The 7,052-nt window shown below is 42.7% G+C and overlaps 1 pseudogene; it reads right to left on the reverse strand.

The window, feature by feature from the left end:
- Nucleotides 1-4,584: 4,584 nt before the first annotated feature.
- On the reverse strand, nt 4,585-6,526 carry LOC144252576 (C2 domain-containing protein 2 pseudogene; annotated as a pseudogene).
- Nucleotides 6,527-7,052: the final 526 nt, after the last annotated feature.

Genomic DNA, 7,052 nt, shown 5'->3' on the forward strand with positions numbered 1-7,052 from the left:
GGCTACATGAGTAAGAAGGCACAGGATATAGCCAGGAACAGATGGGGCCAGGAGGTAGGGCAGGTGGGGAAGAGGTGGGCATCTGTGGTCCATGGCTCCCACACTCTGAGTTTTCAAAGCCCCTTTTCTCCGATAACCCATAGTTTTAGTCAGATACTTCCCCAACTGAGGCTCCCCACTCCTCCATGAGAACTTGTGCTGTTGGGTCATATCATAGGCAGCAGTATGAAGGACTCAGAAAGAAGTGGAAAGTTACTCATCTTTGTAGAAGTAAAACTAGATCTTCAGTCTCTTCTACTTTCTTCCAGCAATCACTATAAAAAGGCAGACTGGTTTATTGTGGAGAAGGAAGGGTGAGTGGAATGTCTATGTGGAGCAGACTGGGAGAGTAGACTCTGGAGGACCAGCATTATTGTTTAATGTGTAACTTAATGACAAAGCAGAGGCAGTGCTTTGTCATTGACTTACACTTCTTCTAGCTCCTGTTTTACTCCCTATGGGGAGAAAGTTTGGGCCATCTCAGAGAGGACTCACTCTTAGCGACATATGAGCCTGTTCACACTTTGATCAGGAATTCCCACCACCATATCCAAATAAAACTGGGGGGTACAAATTGCAGTCAGTGTAGAAAATAAATACATCCCATCTGGAATATGGGGGCTGGTTAGAAAGGAAAGTACATCAAATATTACAAAACCCAGGATATAAAATAGATTTTGATATATAAACTTTATAAAGAACGGTATAAAGTTAGAGATGTTCTGTTCTTTTTTAATTTATAATTTATTTTTTAAATTTTGGTTGGACAATACCTTTATTTTGCTTACTTATTTTTATGTGGTGCTGAGAATCGAAACCAGGGCCTTGCATGTGCTAGGCTAGTGTGCTACCACTGAGCCACAACCCTAGCCCCGAGTTGTTCTGTTCTTACAAAAATTATTAAAATTTTAAAATATTTTGAGGTGTGTTGTCTGTTGAATTATTTTATGTGCATTGCAAACTTGTCTACAATATTATCTATGAAATATTAGCAACATCTGTTCTTTCTGTTAACATTTTATATTTCAAGTACTGAGAACTAACACCTTAACCTATCTCTCCTTAAATTTATAAATTTATTAACACATTTTAAGGCTATAATGCACACATCTGTTACTCTCACTACCATCTCTTTAGATACTAAATTATATATACATACATACATACATACATACATACATACATACCACTGCTTGGCATTTCTTCAAATGAAATAAATTCAACAATTTAAAAAGACACCTGAGGGGCTGGGTTGTGGCTCAGTGGTAGAGTGCTTGCCTACACCACATACAAATAAATAAAATAAAGGTCCATCAACAACTAAAAAATATTTTTAAAAAGAATTTTAAAAAGCACCTGAATGACCATGTTTAATGTGACACTAATCACAATAGGTAAGATATGGACTCAGTTGGGGCTGGGGTTGTGGCTCAGTGGTAGAGCGCTCACCTAGCATGTGCGAGGTGCTGGGTTAAAACTTCCCCACCACATAAAAAATAAATAAGTAAAAATAAAGGTATTGTATCCAGCTACAACTAAAAATATTTAATAGAAGATATGGACTCAGTTAAGGTGTCCATCAACAGATGCATGAATAAAGCAAATACAGTATATATACATGACGGAATATTATTCAGTCAAAGAAAAAATAATTCTTCCATTTGCAGGAAAACAGATCTTGTTAAATTAAATAATTCAGCCAGATTAAGGAAAGTATTGCCTGTTTTCTTTCATATGTGGAAACTAAAGAAATATCCATAAAGAAGGACAATTAATGACCAGGAAGCAGTTAGCAGGGAGAAGGAAGTGTGAGCAAGGGTAGAAAGAAGGTCAATTCATGATACATGCATGTATGGAAATGACACAATAAAACCCATTAATTTATGCAATTAGTATATGTACACACACACACACACACACACACACGCACACACACGAAAAACAGGAGATTATGACAAAGATACCTAAGAGGGAGGATGATGTGAAGACATAGGAAGAAGATGAAATACATAATCCAGGGAGAGAATTCTCAGAAGAACACATCCTAATGACATCTGGATCTCAGCCTTTACCTCCAGAACTGTGAGACAATAAATTTCTATTGTTCAAGCGACTGCACTTTGTTATGGCAGCCCAAGCTGACTACAACACATCCCTTTCTGCAGAGAGAAAGATAAGGTGTACTCTGCCTTCCCCCATGGTAACTCTCAGCCCTATGATGTGGAAGATGGGGCCTTGCATGAGTTTGTCACTGTGTTCACAAGCACCTGGCACTATTCTCATTATTTGAATATTTTGATGACATAGAACAGCTCTAACAGTATGAAAACTGAATGCCAGAATGGGTACAGATTGGCCAGTTCCAGATTGAAGAAAATGAAGATGGGTAGAAAATTAAGGGATGCCAAAAAGTAGTAATCAAGATAATGAATGAACAATTTTCAAAAATCCAAATTAACACAAAAACTCTATGATGAACTCCAAAACATTAAACATTTAAATACAGCAGGATCCACTAGATGTTATTCAAAAACTTAACCACAGAAATATCACAGACTGCAGCCAATAAGAATGGAATCCTGTCCATAGCGCTGGAGTTGACCCAGAGGGCTTTAGCTGACAGGAGAACATGGAGGTGTAGTTAGTGTCAGAGGAGATGTAGGGACAGGCTGACAGCAGGGGTCCATTCAGGACTCTTCACCAACCAGTATGGAAGTATTTTTATATTGTAATAATCTACACAGCCACACTGCTTGAACCATGGAACACCAGCCTTTGATTACAGGTGGAATCAGTCACTCCAGAGCATTCTGACACTGACTGGAAACATTTCTAACATAGTAAACCACCACTTGAATGAAAGGGTCAAAGTCAAATGAATTCTATGTAAATTTCTATTCCATGTAAGCCATACATTCTGATTATTGCTACTATTAATATTAATTAAATTACAGAGAATGTTGTCAACTGACTTTTGGTGGTAACTTTCCCTAAAACTCAATGAAAATCAGTACAAGGAATTCTGTATCAGTATATTATTTTTTCCATATGTTCTTCATTCTTTTCTTTTCTTTTGGTGGGGGGACTGATTTGCTCTTCATGTATTTGGAACTGTACAATAGCTAACTTTCAAATGCAATCTTTAAAAACAAAATGTGGTTAAAAAGCCATTTTAAAGTCACTTGATAATTTCTGAAACAACTAGGAATTTGAAAATGTGCAATTGAAAGTGAAATTACCAATGCAGTTTTTGAATGTATTCCTCAAAAACAGGAAAGAAAAAAAAAGCTTCAGTTTTGCTCTCACAAAGGGCCTTACTCCTTGATGGCTCTATTCCCCTGAAATACATGTTGAAGGGTTAATGGAGCCTTGGAAGTCACACACCCACTTGGCTCTCTGCTAGAGGTCAGGGTCACACTGGGCTTTCCAAACTTACTAAAACAACATCAATCTGATTAAATAGACAAAACATGTCACTCCAGTGACAATCACTCTTTAATAATAATGTCTGCTGGCAGTACACAGAAGAGTCCATAAAAAGAATTTCCCATGTTTGAACCATTTGTTATTAAATTCACATTCCTACAATGGACACCTGAGATGCAAAACAATTTCTTCTAGTGCCCTACAAGTACTTTGTTTTGGCTATAGGCAATATTTACCAAAACCATGTGTGTATGTGGAGAGGGGTTACCATGTTCTATGCACCGCCACTTATTGCTCACAACTTCCTGAGTCAGGTTCCTGCTCTAGTCTAGTATGTGCACCAGATGGAAATGAAATCTGCACATCAACTGTTCCACTGGCATAAGAACCACATTGGGATTTATGTTATCTCCACTGGAAAGTAGGCTCAGAGTAATATGGAAAAATGTTCAGTATAATATGCCCAGGACATACTTAGTGCTTGCATAAGTTTTCAAGTTCTATGGCTATGGGCAAAGGCAAATGCCTTCCTACATTTGCCAAAACATTTAAACTGATGTCATAATTTCTTTACCAAAAATCTTGCCTGTTGGGGCTGGGGTTATGGCTCAGTGGTAAAGCACTTGCCTAGCACTGGTGAGGTCCTGGGTTTGATCCTCACCACCATACAAACAAATAAATAAAATAAAGGTTAACCCCCCACACACTGAAAACAAACAAACAAACAAAACCCTGTCTGTGTACCATCTCCCTGCCCTCAGGGCCAGGTGTACTTTTTAATTCTAAGAAGCAAACTAGTAGGAGAGGTGATTCTATTCATAGTGACAGCCCAGAGGGGCACACCTCCCCATGGTCCAGACATGGGCCCCAAACATGTCCTGCTAGAGAGCTGTGTGGTAAAATCAAATCTCCAGTTGTCCCTCCTAGGCCCTGCTGAGCATGGTATTTCTCTTACAAGGAATTCTTCTCCTAACAGTTACCTCAGTGCTTAGGTAGGGGCTGCAGGTCCCACTGGGATTCTGGTGCCAAATTGGACTTTGTAAGTTCTCTTTAGGGGAAGCCTCCAGCTGGAGGCTCAAATTGTTCTTTCCCTTATAAAGACTAGATTGTTGGGTAAAATCACGCTGGAGCAGTGGGTATGTGTCTGTGGCCAGAATTCCTGCTCTGTCCTGGTAAGAGTGAGGAGTGCGTATGTGTCTGTGGCCAGAATTCCTGCTCTGTCCTGGTAAGAGTGCTGTCCCGGATGCCTGACCTCCAGCTGCAAAGAAGGAGACAGACAGCCCACATGGCATTCATGGTGCTCCTGTCTCAGTTTCTGGACAGTAGCTTCTTATTCAGCAGCTAAGTGAGGGTCACCCCCTTCTTCTGGGTGCCCTCATATAGCTACAGGAACATGAGGTCATTGTGTGACTGGCTCATGCCAGGATATTTCTGCTGGTGCTACTGGTGGAAAAATAGCCTTGCACCCCTCCTTAAAGTTTCTCCTTTAGAATTCTTGGCAGTGCCTAGCTCTGAGATGCTCAGAGAGCTCTCAGACAGCTCATTCCCACCAAGCTTAAGTGGGGCTGGGCCACCTCATGCTGCCACCAGAGGATTCTTATCCAAGTTGAGGTGTCTACTACCTTCTTCTTGGGCTCCAGAGAAGCTGGATCAACTTCCACCAGTGGGGAAGAGGCCACAGCTGCCTCTGGGCAGCCAGATGGGGCATCCTGGTAGGCTCTTCCTAGTCCTGCATGAGGGCAGTGTTGTGGTCCTGAGAGAGCGAGGTGTTGGAGCTCCTTAAATGATGATAGTATACTTCTGTGATGACTTGAGTTTCAGATTTGAAGATTCAGTGAGCTGCTGAATGGCAACTTCAATGACCTGATCAAAGTGATTCAACCGCAGCAGTTCCATATCTGAAGAAGAGATGCACCATGGCACGAGATGGCCTGGATGAAGATGTCCTTCTTAATGACCTTCACCTTGATGGATGCCTTCAGGGAGACTCAGACCTCAGCCAGGACACCTTCCCTACATCATAGTAAGGCTTGGTCTTCACGGTAGTGAAAGTGGTGACCATGGTCCCCCATGGCATCACTGTGTGGTCCTTTTCTATCTTGGCAGCAGCTACAGGGAAGGGATTTGTCAGGATTTCAATTCATTGGGTTCTATGTAAGAAAACTCTGCAGTGATAGAGCCCAGTTCTGAGCTACTGAGGGTGGGCCCACTGATCAGAAAGAAGATCTACAGCCTGGAAGACTGCTTCTTGAACAAGTTCAGAGGACAGTGGTCAGGGACAGCAGACCTTCTGAGGACTGCCAGTCCTCTTTAATCTGCAGGTGTAAATCCTTGGACTTTGTGTTCCACTCAAAGGTGAACTCTTCCTCCCAAATGAGGTGAGGAGTGTTCTCGGCTAGGGTGCTGGTGAACTGCTGGACAGTATCATTCATCTGGGAAATGCATACAGGCTTAACACTGCCCAAAGTACCAGGATCATTTAGCAGTGAGGTGTGGATGTTCTTCACCAGTGGCTTTAGTTCATGAGCCCTTGGAGGTTTAGGAGGACAGGATTCCTGAGCAGCAGATTAAGTGAACTGTAGATTCTGAGCCTACTCTATGTCTGTGGGCTTGGTGCTCAGAACCATGACAGAAAGATAGAACCCATAATGTGGTTCAAAATATCCTTAAGGGTTTCAGATACTGCATTTGTCTCAACCACCTGGCCCTCCTCTGTTGCTCTCAGCTGGATCTTAATTGTCACTTTTGGCAAATGGATTCAGGACCACCTAATATGGATGTCTTCTCTCTCTTCTTTCATTTGTAGCTCCAGCTGTAGATGAACCAGAGACAGCTGCATGTCATACAGATGGTGTCCTGAGCCCACAACCCAGGTACTGCCTTCCATGTGACAGGCCACCACCTTCTTCTGGGCTGACTGGACCACACTGGAGACTTCTCCAACTGCAACAATGGGGAGACCTGCAGGGGGCCTCCCTTTCCTTTTGGCCTCCTGGTTCAGGGCCATCACTTAGGCTACCTTCCACTGGTTCTTATAGCTGTTCAGCATCAGGATCCAAGAAAGCAATGTGTGGGACTCCCAGCACTCTTCAGGCTCTGCCAACTGCCAGGATGGGGGTCACATGCTGGCCAGGACACACCACATCTGGTTCAGGCCAATCATGACCAAGGCCACAACAAAGATCAACATCAATATGCCAGGAGCCTAGCAAGGCCATTATGTTGGTGCATATCCTTCCTGCCTTGCACGAATTTCCCAGGACACAGAGCCTATGGGTGGTGAGCTCAGGCATCCACTGGTGGCCATCCAGGGGCTGGAGGGAGGTCCACATGCCCAAGCCTGATTAGGCCAAGCCTGGCTTGGTGTGGAGCCATGAGGCCTGAGGCCACATGAGACAAGCAGGGAGGGAATACCTGGCTGAAGCCAGGTGGCCAAGGCCAGGTATTGCACCCCAAGCCCAACACACCTGGGAAAAGGGTACACAGAAGCAGACCTGGCAGAAGGAGCACCTGACTAGTGTATCTTTCTTCATTCTTTTATAAATTGAATTTCTGAAATATCATTGTTATTTATAATTCATTACTGA

This window comes from Urocitellus parryii, unplaced genomic scaffold, assembly GCF_045843805.1.
Source record: "Urocitellus parryii isolate mUroPar1 unplaced genomic scaffold, mUroPar1.hap1 Scaffold_48, whole genome shotgun sequence".
Lineage (NCBI taxonomy): Eukaryota > Metazoa > Chordata > Mammalia > Rodentia > Sciuridae > Urocitellus > Urocitellus parryii.